The following is a 7,500-nucleotide window of genomic DNA, read 5'->3' on the forward strand; positions in this document are numbered from 1 at the left end:
TGGCAGTGGCTCTACATAGTGTGTATGTGGCAGTGACAGTGGCACTTTAAAGTTGAGTGTTTCACTGCTGGAGCAGCACCCTGGCTGTCTCTAAAAAGGGCCCGACCCTGCTTAGCTTCCGAGACCAGACGAGATCGGGCGTGTTCAGAGTGGTATGGCCGTAAGCCTGTGGGCCCTTCGCATACACGCTCCTTATAGTGTGTATGTGACAGTGGCAGTGGCACTTTAAAGTTGGGTGTTTCACTGCTGGAGCAGCGCCCTGGCTGTCTCTAAAAAGTGAAGTGGAAAAGCTTACAGCACCTGGTATTCCCAGGCGGTCTCCCATCCAAGTATTAACCAGGCCTGACCCTGCTTAGCTTCCGAGATCAGACGAGATCGGGCGTATTCAGAGAGGTATGTCTGTAAGCCTGTGGGCCCTTTGCATACACGCTCCTTATAGTGTGTATGTGGCAGTGGCATTGTCCTCACATAGTGTGTATGTGACAATCCCAATCAGTTCAGCCTGCAGAAAGCTCCAGCAACCTTGCCCACCACCCCAACTCGTGGGCCCATGCTGAAGCACCTCCCCGCGGACTACAGCCTGACAGGCGTGTCCGACTCAGCTTCGTGGCCCTGGTGCTCCGTATCTCTGGCACTCTGCTCAAGGCGTGGAGCGTTCAATGAGTTCAGCTGGGTGTTTCACTGCTGGAGCAGCACCCTGGCTCTCTCTTAAAAGGGAAGTGGAAAAGCTTACAGCACCTGGTATTCCCAGGAGGTCTCCCATCCAAGTACTAACCAGGCCCGACCCTGCTTAGCTACCGAGATCAGACGAGATCGGGCGTGTTCAGAGTGGTATGGCCGTAAGCCTCTGGACCCTTCGCATACACGCTCCTTATAGTGTGTTAGTGGCTGTGGCAGTGGCTCTTTAAAGCTGGGTGTTTCACTGCTGGAGCAGCACCCTGGCTGTCTCTAAAAAGGGAAGTGGAAAAGCTTACAGCACCTGGTATTCCCAGGCGGAATCCCATCAAAGTACTAACCAGGCTTGATCCTGCTTAGCTTCCGAGATCAGACGAGATCGGGGGTGTTCAGAGTGGTATGGCCGTAAGCCTGTGGGACCTTTGCATACACGCTCCTTATAGTGTGTATGTGGCAGTGGCAGTGGCTCTACATAGTGTGTATGTGGCAGTGGCAGTGGCAGTGGCTCTACATAGTGTGTATGTGGCAGTGGCAGTGGCTCTACATAGTGTGTATGTGACAGTGGCTCTCCATAGTGTGTATGTGACAGTAGCAGTGGCACTTTAAATTTGGGTGTTTCACTGCTGCAGCAGCGCCCTGGCTGTCTCTAAAAAGTGAAGTGGAAAAGCTTACAGCACCTGGTATTCCCAGGCGGTCTCCCATCCAAGTACTAACCAGGCCCGACCTTGCTTAGCTTCCGAGATCAGATGAGATCGGGCGTGTTCAGAGTGGTATGGCCGTAAGCCTGTAAGCTTGTGGGCACTTTGCATACACGCTCCTTATAGTGTGTATGTGGCAGTGGCATTGTCTCTATATAGTGTGTATGTGGCAGTGGCAGTGGCAGTGGCTCTACATAGTGTGTATGTGACAGTGGCAGTGGCTCTTTATAGTGTTTACGTCACAGAGTCAGTGGCTTTTCATAGTGCGCATGTGACCGCATCGGCAGCTCTTGGCAGCGTCTATGAGCACTGATACCCGTACTTCATCAACACACTGTGGCCTCCTCAACCCCACGCTGTTCAGCCTGCAGAAAGCTCCAGCAATCTTGCCCACCAGCCCAACTCGTGGGCCCACGCTTCAGCACCTCCCCGCGGACTACAGCTTGACAGGCGCGTCCGACGCAGCTTCGTGGCCCTGGTGCTCCGTATCTCTGGCACTCTGCTCAAGGCGTGGAGCGTTCAATGAGTTCAGCTAGGTGTTTCACTGCTGGAGCAGCACCCTGGCTGTCTCTAAAAAGGGCCCGACCCTGCTTAGCTTCCGAGATCTGATGAGATCGGGTGTGTTCAGAGTGGTATGGCCGTAAGCCTCTGGGCCCTTCGCATACACGCTCCTTATAGTGTGTATGTGGCAGTGGCAGTGGCAGTTTCTCTACATAGTGTGTATGTGACAGTGGCAGTGGCTCTTTAAAGCTAGGTGTTTCACTGCTGGAGCAGCACCCTGGCTGTCTCTAAAAAGGGAAGTGGAAAAGCTTACAGCACCTGGTATTCCCAGGCATTCTCCCATCCATGTACTAACCATTCCCGTCCCTGGTTACCTTCCGAGATCAGACGAGATCGGGCGTTCTCAGAGTGGTATGGCCGTTAGTTTTGGCGCCTTCGCATACACGCTCCTTATAGTGTGTATGTGGCAGTGGCAGTGGCTCTACATAGTGTGTATGTGACAGTGGCTTTACATAGTGTGTATGTGACAGTGGCAGTGGCTCTTTATAGTGTGTACGTGACAGTGGCTCTACATAGTGTGTATGTGACAGTGGCAGTGGCAGTCGCTCTACATAGTGTGTATGTGACAGTGGCAGTGGCACTTTAAAGTTGGGTGTTTCACTGCTGGAGCAGCACCCTGGCTGTCTCAAAAAACGGCCCGACCCTGCTTAGCTTCCGAGATCTGATGAGATCCGGCGTGTTCAGAGTGGTATGGCCGTAAGCCTCTGGGCCCTTCGCATACACGCTCCTTATTGTGTGTATGTGGCAGTGGCAGTGGCAGTGGCTCTACATAGTGTGTATGTGACAGTGGCAGTGGCACTTTAAAGTTGGGTGTTTCACTTTTGGAGCAGCACCCTGGCTGTCTCTAAAAAGGGCCCGACCCTGCTTAGCTTCCGAGATCAGACGAGATCGGGCGTGTTCAGAGTGGTATGGCCGTAAGCCAGTCGGTCCTTCGCATACCCGCTCCTTCGCATACCCGCTCCTTATAGTGTGTATGTGGCAGTGGCTCTACATGGTGTGTAAGTGACAGTGGCAGTGGCTGTTTAAAGGTATGTGTTTCACTGCTGGAGCATCACCCTGGCTGTCTCTAAAAATTGAAGTGGAAAATTTTACAGCACCTGGTACTCCCAGGCGGTCTCCTATCCAAGTACTAACCAGGCCTGACCCTGCTTAGCTTCCGAAATCAGACGAGACCGGGCGTGTTCAGAGTGGTATGGCCGTAAGCCTGTGGGTGCTTTGCATACACGCTCCTTATAGTGTGTATGTGACAGTGGCATTGTCTCTACATAGTGTGTATGTGGCAGTGGCAGTGGCTCTACATAGTGTGTATGTGGCAGTGGCAGTGGCAGTGGCTCTACATAGTGTGTATGTGACAGTGGCAGTGGCACTTTAAAGTTGGGTGTTTCACTGCTGGAGCAGCACCCTGGCTGTCTCTAAAAAGGGCCCGACCCTGCTTAGCTTCCGAGATCAGACGAGATCGGGCGTGTTCAGAGTGGTATGGTCGTAAGCCTGTGGGCCCTTCGCATACCCGCTCCTTATAGTGTGTATGTGGCAGTGGCTCTACATAGTATGTCAGTGACAGTGGCAGTGGCACTTTAAAGCTGTGTGTTTCACTGCTGGAGCATCACCCTGGATGTCTCTAAAAAGGGAAGTGGAAGAGCTTACAGCACCTGAAATTCCCAGGCGGTCTCCCATCCAAGTACTAACCAGGCCCGACCCTGCTTAGCTTCCGAGATCAGACGAGATCGGGCATGTTCAGAGTGGTATGGCCGTAAGCCTGTGGGCTCTTTGCATACACGCTCCTTATAGTGTGTATGTGTCAGTGGCATTGTCTCTACATAGTGTGTATGTGGCAGTGGCAGTGTCTCGACATAGTGTGTATGTGACAGTGGCAGTGGCTCTACATCGTGTGTATGTGGCAGTGGCAGTGGCAGTGGCTCTACATAGTGTGTATGTGACAGTGGCAGTGGCACTTTAAAGTTGGGTGTTTCACTGCTGGAGCAGCGCCCTGGCAGTCTCTAAAAAGTGAAGTGGAAAAGCTTACAGCACCTGGTATTCCCAGGCGGTCTCCCATCCAAGTACTAACCAGGCCCGACCCTGCTTAGCTTCCGAGAACAGATGAGATCGGGCGTGTTCAGAGTGGTATGTCCGTAAGCCTCTGGCCCCTTCGCATACACGCTCCTTATAGTGTGTAAGTGGCAGTGGCTCTATATAGTGTGTATGTGACAGTGGCAGTGGCAGTGGCTCTACATAGTGTGTATGTGACAGTGGCAGTGGCACTTTAAAGTTGGGTGTTTCACTGCTGGAGCAGCACCCTGGCTGTCTCATATAAGGACCCGACCCTGCTTAGCTTCCGAGATCGGACGAGATCGGGCGTGTTCAGAGTGGTATGGCCGTAAGCCTGTGGGCCCTTTGCATCCACGCTCCTTATAGTGTGTATGTGGCAGTGGCATTGTCTCTATATATACTGTGTATGTGGCAGTGGCAGTGGCTCTACATAGTGTGTATGTGGCAGTGGCTCTACATAGTGTGTATGTGACAGTGGCAGTGGCTCTTTAAAGCTGGGTCTTTCACTGCTGGAGCAGTACGCTGGCTTTCTCTAAAAAGGGAAGTGGAAAAGGTTACAGCACGTGGTATTCCCAGGAGGTCTCCCATCCAAGTAATAACCAGGCCCGACCCTGCTTAACTACCGAGATCAGACGAAATCGGGCGTGTTCAGAGTGGTATGGCCGTAAGTTTTGGGGCCTTCGCATACACGCTCCTTATAGTGTGTATGTGGCAGTGGCTCTACATAGTGTGTATGTGACAGTGGCAGTGGCACTTTAAAGTTGGGTGTTTCACTGCTGGAGCAGCACCCTGGCTGTCTCTGAAAAAGGAAGTGGAAAAGCTTACAGCACCTGGTATTCCCAGGAGGTCTCCCATCCAAGTACTAACCAGGCCCGACATTGCTTAGCTACCGAGATCAGACGAGATCGGGTGTGTTCATAGTGGTATGGCCGTAAGCCTCTGGGCCCATCGCATACACGCTCCTTATCGTGTGTTAGTGGCAGTGGCAGTGGCAATGGCTCTACATAATGTGTATGTGACAGTGGCTCTACATAGTGTGTATGTGACAGTGGCAGTGGCAGTTGCAGTGGCTCTACATAGTGTGTATGTGACAGTGGCAGTGGCACTTTAAAGTTGTGTGTTTCACTGCTGGAGCAGCACCCAGGCTGTCTCTAAAAAGGGCCCGACCCTGCTTAGCTTCCGAGATCAGACGAGATCAGGCGTGTTCAGAGTGGAATGGCCGTAAGCCTCTGGGCCCTTCGCATACACGCTCCTTATAGTGTGTATGTGACAGTGGCTGTGGCTCTTTATAGTGTGTATGTGACAGTGGCACTTTAAAGTTGGGTGTTTCACTGCTGGAGCAGCACCCTGGCTGTCTCTAAAAAGGGAAGAGGAAAAGCTTACAGCACCTGGTATTCTCAGTCGGTCTACCATCCAAATACTAACCAGGCCCGACCCTACTTAGCTTCCGAGATCAGACGAGATCGGGCTTGTTCAGAGTGGTATGGCCGTAAGTCTGTGGGCCCTTTGCATACACGCTCCTTATAGTGTGTATGTGGCAGTGGCAGTGGCTCTACATAGTGTGTATGTGACAGTGGCTGTGGCTCTTTATAGTGTGTATGTGACAGTGGCACTTTACAGTTGGGTGTTTCATTGCTGGAGCAGCACCCTGGCTGTCCCTTAAAAGGGAAGTGGAAAAGCTTACAGCACCTGGTATTCCCAGGCAGTCTCCCATCCAAGTACTACCCAGGCCCGACCCTGCTTAGCTTCCGAGATCAGATGAGATCGGGCGTGTTCAGAGTGGTATGAAGTAAGTTTTGGGACCTTCGCATACACGTTCCTTATAATGTGTATGTGGCAGTGGCAGTGGCTCTACATAGTGTGTATGTGACAGTGGCAGTGGCTCTTTATAGTGTTTACGTCACAGAGTCAGTGGCTTTTCATAGTGCGCATGTGACCGCATCGGCAGCTCTTGGCAGCGTCTATGAGCACTGATACCCGTACTTCATCAACACACTGTGGCCTCCTCAACCCCACGCAGTTCAGCCTGCAGAAAGCTCCAGCAATCTTGCCCACCAGCCCAACTCGTGGGCCCACGCTTCAGCACCTCCCTGCGGACTACAGCTTGACAGGCGCGTCCGACGCAGCTTCGTGGCCCTGGTACTCCGTATCTCTGGCACTCTGCTCAAGGCGTGGAGCGTTCAATGAGTTCAGCTAGGTGTTTCACTGCTGGAGCAGCACCCTGGCTGTCTCTAAAAAGGGAAGTGGAAAAGCTTACAGCAACTGGTATTCCCAGGAGGTCTCCCATCGAAGTACTAACCAGACCCGAACCTGCTTAGCTTCCGAGATCAGACGAGACCGGGCGTGTTCAGAGTGGTATGGCCGTAAGCCTCTGGGCCCTTCGCATACACGCTCCTTATAGTGTGTATGTGGCAGTGGCAGTGGCAGTGGCTCTACATAGTGTGTATGTGACAGTGGCAGTGGCTCTTTATTGTGTGTACGTCACAGAGTCAGCGGCTTTTCATAGTGCGTATGTGACCGCATCGGCAGCTCTTCGCAGAGTCTCTGAGCACTGATACCCGTACTTCATCAACACACTGTGGCCTCCTCAACCCCACGCAGTTCAGCCTGCAGAAAGCTCCAGCAACCTTGCCCACCACCCCAACTCGTGGGCCCACGCTTAAGCACCTTCCCGCGGACTACAGCTTGACAGACGCGTCCGACTCAGCTTCGTGGCCCTGGTGCTCCGTATCTCTGGCACTCTGCTCAAGGCGTGGAGCGTTCAATGAGTTCAGCTGGGTGTTTCACTGCTGGAGCAGCACCCTGGCTCTCTCTAAAAAGGGAAGTGGAAAAGCTTACAGCACTTGGTATTCCCAGGCGGTCTCCTATCCAAGTACTAACCAGGCCTGACCCTGCTTAGCTTCCGAGATCAGACGAGACCGGGCGTGTTCAGAGTGGTATGGCCGTAAGCCTGTGGGTGCTTTGCATACACGCTCCTTATAGTGTGTATGTGACAGTGGCTTTGTCTCTACATAGTGTGTATGTGGCAGTGGCAGTGGCTCTACATAGTGTGTATGTGGCAGTGGCAGTGGCTCTACATAGTGTGTATGTGACAGTGGCAGTGGCACTTTAAAGTTGGGTGTTTCACTGCTGGAGCAGCACCCTGGCTGTCTCTAAAAAGGGCCCGACCCTGCTTAGCTTCCGAGATCAGACGAGATCGGGCATGTTCAGAGTGGTATGGTTGTAAGCCTGTGGGCCCTTCGCATACCCGCTCCTTATAGTGTGTATGTGGCAGTGGCTCTACATAGTATGTCAGTGACAGTGGCAGTGGCACTTTAAAGCTGTGTGTTTCACTGCTGGAGCATCACCCTGGATGTCTCTAAAAAGGGAAGTGGAAGAGCTTACAGCACCTGAAATTCCCAGGCGGTCTCCCATCCAAGTACTAACCAGGCCCGACCCTCCTTAGCTTCTGAGATCAGACGAGATCGGGCGTGTTCAACGTGGTATGGCCGTAAGCCTGTGGGCTCTTTGCATACACGCT

The 7,500-nt window shown here is 52.7% G+C and overlaps 9 non-coding genes and 6 pseudogenes across 9 annotated transcripts; all 15 read right to left on the reverse strand.

Annotated features, from left to right (window-relative positions):
• Positions 1-288: 288 nt before the first annotated feature.
• On the reverse strand, positions 289-407 carry LOC139305664 (5S ribosomal RNA). The gene has a single exon (XR_011599315.1). It is a non-coding gene; the product is annotated as a 5S ribosomal RNA (ribosomal RNA).
• Positions 408-726: 319 nt separating this feature from the next.
• Positions 727-845, reverse strand: LOC139305715 (5S ribosomal RNA). The gene has a single exon (XR_011599325.1). It is a non-coding gene; the product is annotated as a 5S ribosomal RNA (ribosomal RNA).
• A 122-nt stretch (positions 846-967) lies between these two features.
• LOC139307519 (5S ribosomal RNA) lies at positions 968-1,086 on the reverse strand (annotated as a pseudogene).
• Positions 1,087-1,340: 254 nt separating this feature from the next.
• LOC139307738 (5S ribosomal RNA) lies at positions 1,341-1,459 on the reverse strand. Its single transcript, XR_011599689.1, has one exon. It is a non-coding gene; the product is annotated as a 5S ribosomal RNA (ribosomal RNA).
• A 721-nt stretch (positions 1,460-2,180) lies between these two features.
• LOC139281756 (5S ribosomal RNA) lies at positions 2,181-2,299 on the reverse strand (annotated as a pseudogene).
• A 720-nt stretch (positions 2,300-3,019) lies between these two features.
• LOC139307675 (5S ribosomal RNA) lies at positions 3,020-3,138 on the reverse strand (annotated as a pseudogene).
• A 433-nt stretch (positions 3,139-3,571) lies between these two features.
• Positions 3,572-3,690, reverse strand: LOC139281894 (5S ribosomal RNA). Its single transcript, XR_011597019.1, has one exon. It is a non-coding gene; the product is annotated as a 5S ribosomal RNA (ribosomal RNA).
• Positions 3,691-3,950: 260 nt separating this feature from the next.
• Positions 3,951-4,069, reverse strand: LOC139282100 (5S ribosomal RNA). The gene has a single exon (XR_011597216.1). It is a non-coding gene; the product is annotated as a 5S ribosomal RNA (ribosomal RNA).
• Positions 4,070-4,531: 462 nt separating this feature from the next.
• Positions 4,532-4,650, reverse strand: LOC139307550 (5S ribosomal RNA; annotated as a pseudogene).
• Positions 4,651-4,798: 148 nt separating this feature from the next.
• LOC139281833 (5S ribosomal RNA) lies at positions 4,799-4,917 on the reverse strand. Its single transcript, XR_011596961.1, has one exon. It is a non-coding gene; the product is annotated as a 5S ribosomal RNA (ribosomal RNA).
• Positions 4,918-5,356: 439 nt separating this feature from the next.
• LOC139307477 (5S ribosomal RNA) lies at positions 5,357-5,475 on the reverse strand (annotated as a pseudogene).
• Positions 5,476-5,657: 182 nt separating this feature from the next.
• On the reverse strand, positions 5,658-5,775 carry LOC139307361 (5S ribosomal RNA; annotated as a pseudogene).
• A 455-nt stretch (positions 5,776-6,230) lies between these two features.
• On the reverse strand, positions 6,231-6,349 carry LOC139305301 (5S ribosomal RNA). The gene has a single exon (XR_011599254.1). It is a non-coding gene; the product is annotated as a 5S ribosomal RNA (ribosomal RNA).
• Positions 6,350-6,811: 462 nt separating this feature from the next.
• On the reverse strand, positions 6,812-6,930 carry LOC139306720 (5S ribosomal RNA). The gene has a single exon (XR_011599519.1). It is a non-coding gene; the product is annotated as a 5S ribosomal RNA (ribosomal RNA).
• A 427-nt stretch (positions 6,931-7,357) lies between these two features.
• On the reverse strand, positions 7,358-7,476 carry LOC139306298 (5S ribosomal RNA). The gene has a single exon (XR_011599428.1). It is a non-coding gene; the product is annotated as a 5S ribosomal RNA (ribosomal RNA).
• Positions 7,477-7,500: the final 24 nt, after the last annotated feature.

This window comes from Enoplosus armatus, chromosome 2 (genome assembly GCF_043641665.1).
Source record: "Enoplosus armatus isolate fEnoArm2 chromosome 2, fEnoArm2.hap1, whole genome shotgun sequence".
NCBI classification, from domain to species: Eukaryota; Metazoa; Chordata; class Actinopteri; order Centrarchiformes; family Enoplosidae; genus Enoplosus; species Enoplosus armatus.